General features: G+C 44.8%; 1 protein-coding gene across 2 annotated transcripts in view; it reads left to right on the top strand.

Annotated features, from left to right (window-relative positions):
• The first annotated feature begins 421 nt into the window (after positions 1 to 421).
• Positions 422 to 18,537, top strand: part of LOC120812705 (OTU domain-containing protein 7A-like) — a 61,942-nt gene continuing 43,826 nt past the window's right edge. The window contains exon 1 of one of the 2 annotated variants that reach the window (XM_040168879.2): positions 422 to 557. The gene's annotated coding sequence lies outside the window, so the exon portion shown is untranslated. The remainder of the gene's footprint in view (positions 558 to 18,537) is intronic. The other variant, XM_040168878.2, reaches the window with a different exon arrangement.

Here is an 18,537-nt window from a genome sequence, read left to right on the forward strand (position 1 = left end):
TGCGGCCCAGCCAGACCTTTAATCACAACTCTGATCAAAACATAAACTAGGGATGATTAAATGACCTTAAGAATTTAACCTAATAAAAATGTATTAACCGACAATGTTTTGTATACCATTTTCTCCGGAGCTCATATCTATTTACTTTAATACTACAAGAGGGCGCCCCATTTGGCATTGTTTTGTTTGGCGGTGCCTTTTGTTGAATAACGACCGGCGTCGAGCAACCGTTTCGAGCGAGAGCCTTATTGTTTTATTAATCTGCATCATAAATAAAAAATAAATAGTCTTAAGCCACACGCCACAGACAGGTAAAGAGGTGCCTCTTGCGGCTCCTTCCCGGAAGTGCGTTTCTAAGGGAACGTGGGCCGAACGTGCTCGCTGGCTGACGTCACGCCGTGGCGGCTTCTGGAGGAGGCGTGGCTTTGTTCTGCTGCAGCGGAGAAATATGACATGGGGACGAGAGAGAGAGAGACAGCCTGACAGGAATTAACGGCTCGACAGAGTTTCTGGACTGCGAAACGTGAGGATGGGGAGTAATGACTGAAAGCAAAAGGGTAAGGGACGGTCTTGTTTTCATTTATTTGTCCACATAGAGCAACACGGGCCGATTCGTGGCTGATTTGGTAGGCAACACAATGGGCTGCCACTGCAGACAGGTGCACCTGCCTTCATGCCAGTGCTTCGATGCATTCAACTTCAGGTTTCTGTGCGAATTTCTTTTGGTTTTAGGTCAAAGACAAATGCATTCAGGGCCACAAATGTCATCGACGGCTCGGGGTGAAACGTTAGTCGTAGTCTTGCGAGTTAAATGCTGTAAACATGGATGTGGGGCTCCATCTGTATGTTTAGTCACAGACCTTTGTGATGTAGGAACATACAGTTAGCATGTGTAAAACAAACATGAGAGAGCTGAGTATATTCTTTTGTGATGCATATTCTAGAATATCATCTTATTGAAGGCTACGGCTTTTTACAGACGTGTCATTTCAATTACCACAGTATGTTGGGCCAGATGGCTGAACATGTAGATGGTGATGGAATACATAACGGCCATATGTTTCATATAGTAAATCAAAGCAAATTTACTCTTGGTTATCTGTTAATTTTAAAAGGAAACCTTACCATCACTGCAAATACCACAGCTTGATTTAATTCCGATGCCTATGTACGCTTCTTTTAATGTTGGCCTGATTTGAAACATCTACCACATACACCTGCCTATGAAGATGGTAAGGCCACTAATTCATTGCTACGGTATTTTTGCAGTGCAGCAGGGCACCGAGGAGAGGGCGCTTGACACCTGATCAATTGCAACAGTGGATTGTGTTCCTGTCATTGGCATTTAGCTACAGAAAAGCAGAGATGACGCTTGTTGTTAAACCCAGTTGGATTTCATTGTGGCAGTGCCTCTTTATCAAAGTGCTTGTCGACTGATGCTTCTGTGCCAGTTGCTCAAGACCTACTTCAAAAATAAAATGTCACGCAAATAAGTCTTATTTTTATTCACATATTTGGCACCAAAGGACCCAGCAGCCAGGATGTTTTTTTTCTCTCACTCTGGTATCAGGAGGCAGGATCTTAAAAAAACAGTCTAGGTAAATCATCATGTAAACCCCTGAAAGGCACCTGGAAAGGGGGCTTAAATCTCTCGTTTCCTTTTGAAAAAAATTCTACTTCTTCATGCCGGACTCGACCAAAAGTCCTGCAGTGCAGAGGACATGCAGTGAGTCAAGTCCCCATGATAATCACAGCCCAATCACTGCACGGCTTTGAGGCCAGCGTTGTTCTTCAGAAATCTCCACAGGTGGGATGGCGATGTTAAGTGTCTGCAGGCAGAGTGAGGTCAGCTAGAGGCCATGCAGGCGAGCAAACAGACGTCTCTCACAGACACACACACAAAAAAGAGGAGGGAGGAGCTTTCAGGAGTCACTGCCCAGTGGTCACATGTGAGTCTGCACGTTGGCCTTAATGTTGGACAGGCACTTTTGGGAAAATGTGTCCCCCGAACATTCTCAAATGTGTTCGAGAATACAACACACAGAGAAGTTGTAAGCTTGTATGATGGAGCTGCAATAAATGCTTACACCAGTATTCCCTTACCTGCTCTGATAAAGGCTTCAACCACCGAAATGTTGTAATATCTTTTGTGTTTTGTGCCACCATGAGGAAATCTAAACGCCAAAGTGTGAATTTCACTTTTTGTATTGCAATGTGATAGAATGGTTCATTATATTTGCAATGTTCTGCCCCTGAAGACACAATCGAGGTGGCTTTTATGGCTATTCTGGTAATATTATAATAAGAGGCAGTAGAGGTAGTGGCTGTTGAGGTTCCAGTACACCCGGAAGTTTTGCAATAGATGATGTTTTTGTAGAACATTTTCCAGCCAACCCAGTTCGTTGAGTTGGCGTATATGCATTTTTCCATTTGCACACTTTAAACTCTCATGACCGATGTTGTGATACAGACTCAGACAGTGTCCCTCTCGGACAGAAAGAGATCAAAAGGTGTGTGTTCATGTGTGACAGAGACAGTCCTTTCTCATTCCGTTATCCAAATGTGACACATTCAGCAACAGGATTTGAATGTTACCATTTGCCAAGAAGAAACCCTCTCTGACAGACACGAGCCTAACTTGTTTGTGTGTGTCTGCACTTAATTGCATTTATGTTGCCTCACGCCTGGTGTTTAGTCTGGGAGCAGGCTGGTTTGCTGGAGACGTCTGTCGTTGTGACATTCTCCCCAAAAGGCCCAATGTGTGCCGCCATCCCCTGACCGGCCTCCAGTCAGCGAGGGAGCCGTTTCTACATCAAACCGTTTTTAAAGGAAACCCTTGGTGACTCGATTTAGACTCAACCAGGCCCACAGCGTAGGTCATTTACAGTTATTCACAGTCCTTCAGAAAAAGAGGTCAGGCCCATCTCTTGGAGATTCCGTGTGTCTCCATTTTGTGTCCCTTACAGTTCGTTGCCGTTGAAGGAAATATAAAAAAATGTGAACGCAAGTTTGATGCCACCCTGAGAAAAGAGGAGTGCTTGTTGAGCTCGCTTTCTATGTCATTAATTTTCCTAAGTAGAGAAAAGAAACGCTGTGCTATTTGTCACTGTGCCTACTCCTTTCATCATTCCCTTTGTCATTGTAATGTCAATATTAGGTTTGCTGCCCCTTTAGCTGGCTTGTTAAATTGTTCTTTGCCATCAGGCACAGGTGGGAGTGATGTTTCGACGCAGACACACAAAAGATTTTCCAGCGATGATTGTGGTTGAGGTTTGTAGTTTATTGCAGGCAATTGTATAAACAGATGAAGTTTTGCTTGACTTCTGATCGGCTCTGTTCAAGAGTGTCGAAATAAAACTGTTGCATTTGGATAGCTCACTTTTGTTCCCTCAGTCAAACGGATCAAAGTAAAGCGCCGGAAGCTGTGCAGTTAAGTTCAGTGTCATGTGTAACTTCCTTCTACAGGTTTGTTCGACCACACGCTTCAGAAGTGCATTCAGTCCTGCTCTTCAGTTCAGTACAAGTGTGTGTTGATTCTGGACAGGATGAGTGCAATAATCACTTTTTAAGCACGTATTTCTTAGACAAATTAAATTCAATGATTCAATGGATGCACACAACAGTCAAAAACAAAGGCAATTAACCACAATACTGAAAATCAGAAAGCGTGTCGCTTCTTCCTGACCTTCAGGAGGAGATGTAGCGTGCAGCTATAGAAAGTTGTTTGTAACGGTACAAAACATCAAAACTATATTTATGAATCTACTTCTTAATGACTGCAGCAACCTACAAGTGGCAGTACAGGTGTTGGCGTTCGTAATACCTGCTTTATCTCTTTGCTGAAGGACACCCAGTATCTGTACTTCAGTATTTGTGGTAATTGGTGACAGAGCATCACAGCATTCTCGTGGTTCAGCCAGAAAGTTCTTCCCTTTTTTTCCCTCCGGGAACCTGCTTGTTTGTGGGTTTTCATGTATTGTTCTAAATTGAGAACAATGTTATGATATTTCCCCCACATATAATCAATCCAAATAACAGGTGGAAAAAATTCTCTCAGCATTTCCTTTCTTATTGGAGGGGTGGAGATAATGCAATCCTTATCTTTGGGGGTCCTCGTAGGGCTGAATGCAACTACAGTAGTTCCTGGATTTTTCTGTACATCTCCGATGCTTGTTTAAAAAGAAAAAAGCTACTGCAGTAGTGGATTTAGCCAACCTGTCGTTGTGCACTGCTTTGCAGTAAATGCTGTTTTACTGGGTTCTCTTATGGTACAAAAAAGGAATAATCAGGTTGACAAGAGAACAAGTACTGTACACCTCTGCTTATCCCAGCTAGTATGTATGTCTCTGTGTGTGCATGGATTTAGAGGAGAAATCATCATAACCTACTAACATAAAGCTAACCAGGCGTCATCTAAAAGCGCTCTGATAGAGCATATCGATCTGCTATCGTACATATGTATTTAGGCTGAATGTAGGTCTCTGAGCTGGCGAGGCCGGTGGGGAGAGCAAAAGAATCTGTCTTTTCAACACTAGAGAGGACGCTCTCCCTCAGCACAAACTCAAATAGGACATGCCAGCTGGTTTCAGCTAGTCGGTCTGTTTATCGCACGTGGGATTAGAGGAGAAGTTTGCAGATAGCAAGCAATTCTTAAATGCAAGCCTCCTAGCTTCCATGCATGAAACTGCTTTTCCATTCAAAGTATTGTTAACACACCTCACACCACATTGCACTCATTTCCGTCTTCTTCAAATCAACATAGAGGCAGAAGCCTGCTTCTTCAGGTTAAGGCTTTTGTCCCTTTTCACAGCTGGGTGCTCATGCATTCTGTGGAAAAGGGTCCGGTGGGGGGAAAGAAGGCATTGGCTGCTGTCGTGGTTGTGGGGGGGCTGGAGGGACTGACATTTTAAAGGGTTACGATCTTGTTCTGCACGCCGCACACACAGCCGAGCTGCAGCCCCGTTAGAACGAAAGGTCTGACTTGACTATAAGGTCACACAGAAGAATTATCCGCTTTGTTACATGGTTTTTATTTCGATATACGTCGTTCTTGTTTCCGTAGATGTAAAGTCGTAAAATGTATAATTTTCATGGCAAACCTATACCTTCTAAACTTCTTCAGAAATAGTAAAAGGTTTTCTAGAAACCTTCATGTCCCTCAGGTACGCAGTGCTTATGCTCTCCACCGCAGCATTAATTGAAATTTGCTTCAAATATTAATGCATTTAGTGCAAATTGACGACGACTCTCTCCCTCTGTGCATATGTTGGGCTGGCAGTGTGCAGCGCAGCAACAAGATGCAAAGTGACATTCTTGCTTCCTGCAGGATTTTTCTTGCAGCACGTGAGGCGCAGACGTCTGGCTTGTCTTTAAGTTTAGAGAAGGCCCTGAGGAAGGCCGGTTCTTGTGGGAGTGTCAGTGCTTGTGCACGGCTCGATTTACAGACTCTGTCTAGCGGTCAACACCACGGAGTGTTTATCTCGCCTGGTTGGTGTTCGTCCCTCCACAGTTTTGCATTTCTCGCTGTTGGTCTCTCCATCTTCTTGCCACTGGAAGTGGAAGTCAGCGTGGATTTCTTTACTGCAAACAAAGGCCTCCTGTAAGTCCTGCAGGCAGGTGAAGTCAACCTGTAAATATAGAGCACTGCATAGGGAGCCTTTCGGCACACTCGCAGGAGTTGACTGGCAACAAAGGCGGCCGTGGATTGAGCTCTCAGAAATCAAAATGGCTTAATTTGATGAGCGGGTACAGGGTGAAGCGCTCCCGCTTGAATATCTTCTAGATGGCGGCGTATACGAACAGGTACACGCACACATCTGCTGCCCTGAGCCAGAGGTCAGGCACACACACACACACACACACACAATCGCCACGAGAACAAGCTTGCTGTTGTGACTGCAGGAGGCGGAGGGACAGAGATTGAGGCTGAATGACTGACATGGAGGTTGAATTGCAAGTGGTGCTTCCGGTTTGCATTGAAATTCACTGATTAAATCTTGTGCTGTCAAGCGAGGACTTCCAAATAGTTGAAGTGCGTGGTCTGTAGTTTGAGACATTATAGTGTCCCATTACATTCATTTTCCATGCCACTCAAGTGTGCTGTGTTATGACGCAAGCTAATGGATTGTGTTGATTATTCCGCAGCGATGCAAGGAGGAAATTAACTGTTTCCACTGCGTTCATTTTTTTCTTCAACATACAGTTTAATTACCAGAAGTCCACCATAACGGGGATCAGGGGTGGACTTACCATTAGGCGAAACTAGGCGGTTGCCTAGGGCCCCAAGGTCCTGATATTTATGATTAAAATTCTCTCGCTAAAATGCCAGCGGAATGCGTATCGTATTATGTGTGTGTCGGGGCCCCCCCTTCAGTGTCCACTATATTGGATCAGTCCATCTTTTCTGCGCATGTGCAGAACGGATCCAAGAAACGGACAAAACTAAAACCTAACGGCGCGAAGTGGACAGTAAGAGGAGAGTATCACATGGATGAAGCGAAGCGACCCCAGCGGTGCTGAAAGAGGAGGAAGAAGGAAGAAAACCAAACGTCAAAGTTGCAGAAAGTGACAAGTTTCTTCACTGCTCCTGCGGCAGCGGCCAGCAGCAGCAACCCACAACCTGCTCAACCGACTTGGACACCCGTTGAGGAGGCTCCGTCGTGTGCAAATGAACAGGTGAGTATCAAGACTGTCCAAGGGCGATTTAGTCCTGAATGTGTAAAGTTATGCATTAAAAACATAAGAAACTATGTAAGTTATTAAAAACTATCAGTCAGTGTTATAACTTCATATTCATATCGTTTTAATGCGTGTTATCATTTACTGTTGTAGATATTTAAGATTAAGCTAATTTTGAATGAACTCATGTACTAAGTTTTTGCTTTAAAAGTCACCCCACAATGGAAGACCCTTTCAGTTTATCACAAATATTAGCATTAAATCATCATTTGGAGGATACATGGTTTTCACTGGGCAGGAAAGGTTTGAAATATGTAACCAGCCATTTCATTTAATGTACTGTAGTGGAGTTTAAAGTACAGTGTTTGCCTCTAAGATACAGCAGAGCAGACAAAATTGAAGTTGCATGAATTCCTCAAATGTCTACATTAGTAAATATACTGTACATTTCACCACTTGGGAAAAGCCTTATGCTGTGTTTTGTATTTGTTTTCAGAATGAGACAGGGATGGGCTGTAAGAGCGCTCCAGCATCATCCACTGTACTTCTAAAATGATCCAGCACTCTGGCCAAAACAGCTGTCAGATAGTGCACGCTGCTCAATAGTGGAGAGAGGACCACTTCAGGTGAAGGACAGGATCTTCCCGAGGAATGAAGACGGGCACAGAATTACCAGCAGCAACTACATGCAGATGAAAAATGGAGAACAGATATGCAGATCATGGCTTGTTTACAGTGAAAAGAAGGACTGTGTTATTTGTTTTTGCTGCCGCCTATTTGGAAACAGAGAAAGGAGCAATCAGCTGAGTGAGGATGGGTTTAATGATTGGAAAAACATTTCAGCCCACCTGAGAAAGCATGAAAAGTCTGCTGAGCACATTGCAAATATGGATGCTTGGCGCAACCTATTGCAGAATTTCTTAAATCCGCCACTGACGGGGATTGTTTCTGTGATTTATTTATTTAATTCCATCAATACAGCTACAAAACTGTTTTGAAACGGTGTGGTTTTAGTGTTTCCATCTCGCTGTATATTAAAAAAGCAGATATTTTTCTTTTGACTATAACTGAGGTGGGTGGCTTGCTTGCACAGGCACGTGGACAAGTTCTGGATAAGAATGAATTCAATCTTTTACTAGATGCCTCTGATGTTTTGACTCAGATTGGTACACACACAGAACATTAACATGTGTTTTTATACACACACACACACACACACACACACACACACACACACACACACTACAAAACAATGCTTTGTTCGAGGATTTCCAGTCAGGATTTCGAGTGCATCATAGCACAGAAACAGCACTGGTGAAAATTCTATTTGCATCGGTCCAAGGACTCATCTTTTTTCTTGTCTTGCTGGACCTGCTGAAAATCAGGAACTTCCCGTCTCAAAGTGATGCAGACAAATTAGTTCATGCGTTTGTCACTTCCAGACTGGACTATTGTAATTCTTTGTTATCAGGCTGCTCTTGTAAATCTCTTAAGCCTCTCCAGTTGATTCAGAATGCTGCAGCACGTGTATTAACAAGAACTAAGAAAAGGGATCATATCACTCCTGTATTAACTTCTCTGCACTGGCTCCCTGTTAAATCAAGAATAGATTTGAAGGTACTTCTCCTCACCTACAAGGCAGCTGCGCTCCATAGATGCTGGGTTACTTGTTGTTCCTATGGTTTTAAAAAGTAGGATGGGGGCCAGAGCCTTCAATTATCAAGCTCCTCTTTTGTGGAACCAGGTTCCACTTTCAGTCCGGGGGGCAGATTCGGTCAGCTCTTTTAAAGTAAAACTTAAAACTTTCCTCTTTGATTGTGCCTATAGTTAGGGCTGGCTCAGGTTAGCCCGGACCAGCCCTTAGTTAAGCTGCTATAGGCTTAGAATGCCGGGGGAATTCTTAGGACACACCGAGCTCCTCTCTCACGCTCTCGTTCTACAATAATCCACGTTTTATTAATGCACATGACTAATTCAGCTTCTTTCCGGGAGTTTTTTGTTTTTTGTGCTTTCTCCCCTAGCAGGTGTCCGTAGATCGTAGTTCCTTCTGGACCCTGGTCCTGACACCTGCCGTGGCCCTGCTGGCGCCTGCTGCTGCCATCATCATCATCATCATCATCATCATTATTTTAGATATTAATCATATTACTGTACTCGTAAACCAACATTACCCTCTCCTAAAGTCTCTGTGCTCTTCCTCCCCACAGGCTTCTGTAGATGGTGGTTCTATCTGATGGTGGTTCTATGTGATGGTGGTTCTATGTGACGGTGGTTCTATGTGATGGTGGTTCTATCTGATGGTACAGACTGTAAAGCCCTCTGAGGAAAATTTGTAATTTGCGATTTTGGGCTATACAAAATAAAATGAATTGAATTGAATTGACACACGACCCCACACTGCCTCTGTTTTATTGATGAGGCTCTGTTATTGCTATTGTTATTTAACGAAGATATTAACACTCCAACCAATAATTGGCCTAAATGCTGTCACTACGGGGACTGTTTTTTCCCCCAGTGTAACTGGACCCCGACATGTGCCTTGAAGCAAAACATTTTTACAGGTGGAATGTTTCAGGCTCTTGGATGTGCTTTTATCTAGACACACTTTGAACAATCATACAGGATGAATTACATTGTAAAAAAAGCAATTGCAATTGCCAGTGGCCTCACACAAGCAAAACAGCGCATCAAAAAACATTGTGAGGTGCTTCTACAAGAATGGAATTTTTCTTAACAGCATCAGTATGTCATGCTGTAGTGTACTCTGACATCTGCATGCCAAATATATAATAGCTGTAAAATAGACTGAGAATATTTGCCATGCTGTTCAAATTGGTGTGCATGTATAGGATCTGCTGCTGGACCATATTCCAGTTGAGAAGGAGATGCAGTGTCTGTACACCATGTTCACCTCCCACCTGCTGTGTATCTGCCCTGCATGTGGGTGATCATGGCTCACTATGGAGACAATTATCTCATCTACAATTCATCCTGTTACTGTAGTGTGGTTATGCATCTGTGCATTGTGGGAAAATAGCCTGTTGCACATTTGCATTTAACAGTGGGCATTATGGAGAAGAACATCTGTATTAAATGGCAAGAAAGCAATTGTGCATCAAGTATTCTCAGATTAAAGGCTCCCAGTCTTCATTGTTGAATCCTGTAGATCCTCTCACAGTAAGTATTTCCACACTTTATACTCAGCTAATTGGTGTACGGGTGGTTTAAAAAGGAATCTTCCAATTGTGTTCTAAGTAAAAAAAGGAAGGCGTGGGTGGGGAGTTGTTGTACTGGATTAGCATGCATCGCATTGGGTGGTTTCGCATACAATTATTTGTGCAGCAGAGTCCACAACACCTGTGTTTTGTAGTGTAAGAATACGTGTTCAAGATTTGGAGCCTGGTCAGGTTATCAAAAATTCAGCCAATTGACTTCTCTCGTTCTGGGAAATTTATTTGTCAGATCACAGGTCAAGTATCAGCGCTGCGTTTGCAAAGGCAGGAGCAGTTCAGGCAGCACACAGGCCGGAAGAACAACTAACTAACATCAGCAAGAACATCATGTTTTATAACCCTTGAAAGACAGAGAAGGAAAGATTTCTATTGGCCCTAAACTGTGGTAGAGGAGGACCTTCCACCTCCCGCATCTAAGATCCGGTCACATCCAATGTCCAGACTCCTGACTTAACGTAAACATTGTAAACAGAGTGTGTATGTTGAATAGTGTTGGTGTGTCTCTAACCCCCCTTTGGCTGGTAAATCTTCTAGTTGACCCGCAGACCTTACATTCCTCAGCCAGGACATAAACTGACTCCCCATCCTGTCAGACTCGTGTCTGCCTGCTTGGCAGATCCTGCTTACCCCCCTTTACCTAATTCTTAAATCAAGACTAGACAGCAAACCCCCAACTAAGCCCATGAAAATAACTTTTGATTATCAATTCCCCCTTTTTACATAATTCATTATGTAAACCAAAAAAAAAAATCAAAAGAAACCACCAATCTAAACGCTAAATATCTATATCAGTGAATACGGGTGAATGCAGCAGTCCTGGAAATCCCTAAACAGTACAAAAAATCTAAACCGAGTATAATAGACACAGAATACATCCTAGCCTAGAAATATCACACCATCTACGTGTATGCATCCACTATATATGATGTGTGCAACAGTTAGCAGATCACGCGGACAGGAATGTTGAACCTAAAAGGATTTCTTCTTCAGGTCCCTCGAAGTCGGTTCTTACCATACCTATCTCCTCTCCAATCTCCTCCGGCCCTAACAATTGGATCCTTTCATGTAACAAAGCCATCTGGTATGGCAGGGGTATTTTAGCATCTATTGCAGAGGTGATGCATCGGAGACATAGTTGTCTGATAAAGGGGATGCAGCAGCATCCACAAAGGGCAAAAACCACTATTGCGATTACTAAGGTCAGAAAAACTGACAGGAAGAAGCCCTTCCATTGTCCAAAGTATTTACCAAACCAATTACCGACGGTGCCGTCTATACCAGAGTGTTCAGCTAATTCAACAGACATGGCTCTTAGTCCGTGTAATGCTCTAGTAAAGGATCCATCTGGGGCGGTGTTATTGGGGATAAAAGTGCAGCACGCTTGGCCAAACATCGCACACACTCCTCCTTTTTCAGCTAATAACATATCCAAAGCCATCCGGTTCTGGTAAGTCATCAATGAGGTGGCCGATAGTTGGCTGTGCACCCCTTCCAGAGCATCTCTTGTCATATTGGTGAGCCGCTGGATATTGAAATGTACATAATTTAGTTGATCCACATTTTTGTTCACAGTTATAAAAAGGAACAATGATTCCCATCCGGCCGCTATCTGATCCGTTAACTTGTATTGATCAGGTACCCCTCTCGGCACACTATCACACAGTGCGTGGTTACTTCTGCAACTTTGTATGGACCTTCCCAGCGGGGATCAGTCCAACTGAATCTGGCTACTTTACGTATTACCCAGTCATCCACCTCCACTGGTGCACACTCTGCTACATCTTCAGAAAGGATCTCTGTCACCTGTTGAGAGATACTCATCACAGTATTATTACACATTCTCATATAGTCAGATATTTCCACATGTTGGTACTGCAATGGGCTGACAGTGGTAGGCAAAGTGGTTGTTAACGGACAAGGCATCTTTCTTCCCGTTCATACCTCATGGGGGCTTATCCCTAACTTAGAGTTAGGACATGATCTTATCCCATACAGCACTATTGGCAGGGCTGCCACCCACGTCAGCTTCGTTTCAGCACAGACTTTAGCCAAACCTTCCTTTATGGTTCTGTTAGCTCTCTCAACTAGCCCTTGAGACTGAGGATGATAAACTGCCCCGAATTTATGTTTGATCCCAAACGTTTTCTCTATTTCTTGTAGTTCAGCGTTCGAGAAGTGTGAACCATTATCCGATCGTATGACTTCTGGAATACCAAATCTGGGTATTAGTTCTCTGGTCAGCCATTTTACTACGTCTGCTGCTCTTTCTGATTTTGTGGGGATCGCCTCCACCCACCTAGAAAAAGGATCAACGCATACCAACAAATACCTCTTGCCCTCAACTCGATTCTTCATTCCCATGTCTGTGAAGTCAATTACCACCTCTTTCCATGGTGCCATAGGGGCAGGGAAACTTCCAAGTCCAGCCTTCAGTGTTAATCTCCACTTTTATTGCTCTTCAGCCCAAAAGCAAAGCAGAGGGTGGGAGACATGTCTGTTACTTGCAGATACAACTCAGCTCATGCTCAGTTTGATCCAATCTATTCATTCATTACTGATAGATCACCAACCTCTCATGGTTAGCGTGTCCAAATGTAAGGGTGTACTACCTGTTGAACATTACAGGATGACCGTCTGTAACAAGTTTCCATATTTCGTGTACTGGTGCTATAGATGTTCCTTTGATCAGACATTTGCTTCCATCATCAAGATACTGTATCAAGTGTATCGTGCACTATACACTCAATAGCAGCGCTCAACAATTTACCGCCCATCTCTGAATTTAGGAGAAAACTCGAAAAACTACGAACATTAATCTAAAAAATGGACAATATAAACAACAACTCTCCTAATTCCTTATCACCTTCATTCCTCATTTAACTCCTACACAACCTTATCTCTTAATTTTCAATGACTGATTTCCCCTTTTTTAATCAACCTTCCCTACGGGTTTAAGTCTAGTTTCAGCTGACACTCTCAGCAGTCTATAATCTCTAGTCTCCCTTTTTCTACCTGGAATGTGAGTCGTAAACCGTGGAGGCTGAGGGTGCTTATCTAAGCTGTTGGAAAGCAGCAGGGGTTGGTGTGTCACCAGTCAGTTGTTTAGGGCTCGTCAGAACTCTGTCTCCATCAGAGCAAGTGGCATCTGTTGCTGTGGTCACCACATATGGGGAGGTGGAGGCTGGGGTGTGCCCAGTCCCTGGTTCTACCTGGGCTGCAGTGGGTAGGGAAACCTTCCAGGAGGAGCGTTCGACCGTGTGTTTTGGTCAATAGGCTTTGCAAAGCTGATTGTCTTGCCGTGGAAAGTGTGAACGCGTTTGACTGTAAGAACGCAACTATTCCATGCGATGTGTGCACAACAGTCTGGTGTTCCATTGTTATATGGGCCGTTTTAATCAACGCTCTTCCAATAGCAGCTACGTTTCTGACACACAAGGGATGCCCGATTTCCACGTTATCCAGCTTACCACTATAGTACATCAAAACCTTACGATCTGTGTTACCCTCCCCCTTTTGAAACAGAACGGAATTCACAAATACGTTCTTTTCATCAACATCCAGATGGAAGGGTCTCGAGTAGTCAGGGGGGTGAAACGTGCCTGCGCTGGCCATGGCCTGCTTGGTGGCAATAAATGCAGTCTCTGCCCCCCGGGTCCACACCAAAAGCTTTGAGTAGTTTTTATAGCCTGCACCCAATATTAGCGCCCTCAAGGGAGCCACCTGCACCGAGAAATCAGGTATAATATTCTAGCTCCATGTTACAAGTCCTAAGAATTTCATCATTTCTCTAACCGTCGTGGGCCGAGGATGTTGCAAAATGGACGACTTCTGTGTGTCAGTCATAGCTTGCCCTGATGGTGACACAATTCTCCCCAGAAAATTCACCTTATGTCTCCCAATCTGCAATTTCGATTTAGACACTTTGAAGCCGTTTTCCTGTAACCACTGCAGAACCGTTCTGGTAGCGAACATAATCGTTTCTGAACTAGTCCCTGCTAGGAGGATGTCATCCACATATTGTAGTAAAACAACTCCTTCTGGTAGTTCCAACTCGGCCAAAATGGCCGAGTGAGTCCACTCACCCTGTGGTAACCGCGTATATGTATATTGGCGCCCCTTATACGTAAACGCGAACATTTGTCTCGAGCGCACAGCTAGAGGGACACAGAAAAAAGCATTCGCCAGGTCAATGCAGGTGAACCATCTTTTATCAGGGCCTATTGCATTTAACATTGTATAAGGATTTGGGGTGCCATAGTGTGTTGGTACTACAACTTTGTTGACGAGCCTCAAATCATGCACCATTCTATAGTCAGGCTTTCCAGGTTTAGGGACCGGGTTAATCGGGGTATTCCAGGGGGACCCCGTCCTCTCCAATACACCTGCCTGCAGCAACCCTTCAATCGTTTTTTCTATCCCTGCGATTTGTTCCTCCCTTAAGGGGTACTGAGGACGGTAAATTGGGACCGTTCCGGTTCTTAATTCAATTACCACTGGGGCCATTGGAATCAATCCCACATCAGCTCCCCCTTTTGTCCAAAATGTATCAGGAAAATCATCTAGCATGAGCTGTGTGTTCTCATGGTCGGTATTTTCCCTACCATGTGTGCAGCTTAGCAGGTGTTTCTCTGGTATAAGTTTTACTTCTGAGGTATGTGCAATACGGTACATGTCATTAGCCTGAGAGTAATGTAAGTTAACATTTTGAGTGGGCACCCAGTCCGTGGCATCAACCCCCGCTTTAACCATCGGCCCCATGTTCTTAGCTTCTCCTCCGCTTTGGATGAGCAAGGTGATGTGAGGAGCAGAGGTCTCTTGTAGTGCATATAGAACTTGTAACTCAGAGGTTAGTTCCACCGCAGCTGCCACACCTTGTTTCCCCACATAGATCTCTCGGACCTTAACAGCAGAATGTCCATGGACCTCGCTTTCAAACTCAAGTCCACTCCACAGGGTGTCATAGTTCTCATCAGGAGACGGCGAATAGTTCATCGTGCAATGAGGAGGATCCGCAGGTGGTTCAGTCGTGTGTAATACCTTGAACCATGGGCCCCAACGGCGGACAGTCTCATGCAGAACAGTTCGATCATAGTCCTCCACTTTCCCCCACCATTCCTCTGCTTCGTCATTCAGCGTCTGTTGAACTTCAGCTTGCAGCAACTGGTGGCCATAAGAGTGGGGTGTGGCACATCGTTGCTGTGTCCCATCCGGGAATGTTACAGTGATACATCCCTTCGTCATTTGCATAATGATATTTTGGGAACACAAAATGTCTCTTCCCACCAGGTTAATCGGGCAGGCAGTGGAAACCAAAAAGGATTGGTCAAAACAGAGTGATTTCCATTTACATGGGACTCGAATAGAAAGTGGCCACTCCTCTGATTGACCCGAAAATCCGATAACTGGCACAGTATTCCTTGATGGTGGCAGTGGCGTGTTTATTGTGGAATACCTAGCACCTGAGTCCAGCATACATCTGTAATCTCTTCCGTTGATCGTCAGAGTCACCATGGGTTCTGGAAACAGGTTACCGTCAGCCGTCGGATCTGGGCACCCCTATGGCATTTGCTGATGACCTGGGGCCTGATGCCGCAGGCTATTACCCTGTTGTAGTGTATGTGGTGCTTGTGGTGGATAGATATCGTAAGGGTATTGAGCTGGGTTGGACTGAGGCCTCTGACCCTGAGGTGGATGGGGGCATGCGTCGGACCAATGTCCAAGCTGCCCACAGCTGAAACAAGTATTCTGTCGTTGTCTAAACTGCCCTCCATTGTTTGGAACTCGGCCACGATTTCCCCCTCCCCACTGTCTTTTCGGTTGCCTGAAGCCACCGTACAGTGGGGCCCCCATCATGTGTTGTGGTTGCGGGGCATAAGGTTGGGGATAGTAAGCCTGTGGAGGAGTGTACACGGCCTGTTGTGGCTGCTGGCAGGCTGGCGCACATGGGAAGGGAGGGGGGTCTGGATAAGGGCCATATTGAGGTGGCCCTTCCCCCTGAGATGGCGCTGTTGTTTGGGTCATCTGTTTGGCTTCACTCTTGCCCTGGTTCAACTTCTCTCTGCTTTCCTTCAGCTGTGCTTTCGCCAATTGTAACTGAATATTGTTTAATTCACCCTTTTCCTTATCATATTTTTCTTTGCTCCGGTCCACATAGTGTTTAATCTGTGAGGACCAAGCATCAAAATTCATGTCAGACAACCCCACTATTCCTCTTAGTTGGTTCTTCATTGTCTCCGAGACAGATGACTCTATGGCGCCGCGAAAAAGAAGCTCGGTTCTGTGATCATCCATGACATCTTCCCCGAACTTGTTGTCCCATAATTCTCCGACTCTCCTTAAATAACTATTTCCACCCTCACTGTCGTGTGGGGGAACATAAGTGAGTTCTGTGGTAGCCACCTTCACAGGATATTGGAGTCTGAGCTTTGGCCAGAGCACTGACACCCAATTTGCCAGAGGCTCCTCGTCAGGGAGGTCAGAGGTCCCGGCTTCCCCCTCTAACTTCTGGAGGTCAGCTAGTGAGGCACACGCCACAAAAATTATTCTAAGATCCCCCAAACCGGGAACACTACCCGCACACTGAGCAAGGAACCCACGAATCCACGCTGCACCACCCTTCTCTATTTTAGGTAATGCGAGCTTCATCATGCTTAGGTCTGACAATGCGAGTGGCGCATATGTTGTTTTTTCACTTCCGTCTCTACAAATAGCCGTTAACAGTGGTAGTTGATGAGAGGCCGGAGCATCCCGTTTGACTTAGGTTTCAAATCATTACATTGATGCACATTCGCTCTGGCTGCATTCCCCTGATAATATCTGTTCCTATTACCTCTTAACCCCCCTGTCTCATGGCGCTCCATCGGAGTAGATGACTGTGGTTTTTGTGACTCTAGCGCTGCTCCATGCTCCTGAAATTCCTCGTCCCAATCATCTGCAGGGACAGGCTCATCTTCCTCTGACTCAACCTGCCTCCCCCGCTCATCCTGTCCACGCCGGGTGATTGATTGCCGCTCTGCCTGGGCTATGACTTCTAACAAAGTCTCTTCTCCTGCAACTCTTCCTCCCCCTACATTAAATGAGGTCATAGGTCTGTGCTCGGGTTGCCGCTTCTTTACGACTGTCGAGTGACCCTGTGTTGTGTTAGGATTACTCCAATCGACAGGCTCCGGCTGGGGCCTGTCCTCCAAATATTGTACCGTCTCTGAGAGAAAAGCAGAAACCTTCTCCACCCCATCATTCTCTTCATGTGGATATGCGGTTACCTGTAACAACCCTTTTTGAACTACCAAAACCTGAGATTCTCCTGGATTAGTAGCTTTCCCTTGCCTCAGTGGCATCTGATGTGGTTCATTTAACAACCGATTAGCCTCCGCATATGGGCCTGTCGAGTAGGGAGGAGGCGCACTAGATTTACAACCGGTCTCATGCACTTTCTCTTCTCCTGCTTTGGTTTGCGGCAACTGCATTGCCGTCTTACTCACGAATACCGCATTTATTTCTCCCAGAAATGTTCTACAGTCCACTAAGAACTCATCTGCCGTTTCTGCACTTTTCTTCTCTTTTCCACAAAATCTCCCCTTAACGGCAAGGAGCGCATGCGCTTGGTCTTTTCCTCTTCTCGCCATCCTAAGATGGTCCTGCAGCTGCTCGCCTGTTGGTTGAGAATCTGTCTCCCTTCCAAACATTCCTCTTTCCTGCATCTGTGCAACCCACTTCACATATTTTTTTGTTACACATTTCCTATCTTTTTCTAGGGTTTTATCCATATGTCTCTTATAAGTCTTAAACAGGGCGAAACCCAGAGTGCCTTCTTTACACCTCTCCCATATCGTTATGGTTTCCTCCATTTTCATCACAGGTTATTTATTTATTCACACGTGGTTTTTGAACACAAGAGAAAGGACTCAATGCCCAATACTGTGAACCCAATCAAGAACCTTCTACTGTATTAGAGGAAAACAGCGCTCGATTGTTGAGGCTTATAACACCAGTTCACTTGTATTGTTTTATTTCTCTCGTATTTATACCACCATCATTTAACTATGATTTTCCCTTTTACCCTTTAATACATATCCCCACAGATGTGTAATCCGGTCAAACACTTTTCACTGTCGGATTCTCAGTCCTTTTTCAAGTCCTGATACGCCCAGCTTCCGGGTTCGGTAAAACACCAGGAGTTACACCAACCACCCACACATTTCCCAGTATGAAAAACAACAAATCTTTCCCTGTGTCCTTATTTCTTCATCTAATATTCTAACCTGCCAGTCCAAGAATCACACGAGTAGGACTACAGGACCAGAGGTATCTACGTACCACACGGATTGCAATTTGGATTTCTACAGACTAAGATTAACATAAATCCCTGCTCTATTCTAAACTGCCAGTCCACGACATGCAAACGTGGGACCCCAGTCACCAGAGGTATCTACGTACCACACGGATTGCAACTTGGATTTCTACAGACTAAGAGTCGACCTCAGGGAACTCAAGTGAGCCCCGTCGTTCCTTTTTAAACTCTTCATATATTTACCTAAGTCCCTAAACCTAAACCTAAACCCCTACACTGTTCTAAACTGCCAGTCCACTGCATGCAAACGTGGGACTGCAGTTACCAGAGGTATCT

Source organism: Gasterosteus aculeatus, chromosome Y, assembly GCF_964276395.1.
Source record: "Gasterosteus aculeatus chromosome Y, fGasAcu3.hap1.1, whole genome shotgun sequence".
NCBI classification, from domain to species: domain Eukaryota; kingdom Metazoa; phylum Chordata; class Actinopteri; order Perciformes; family Gasterosteidae; genus Gasterosteus; species Gasterosteus aculeatus.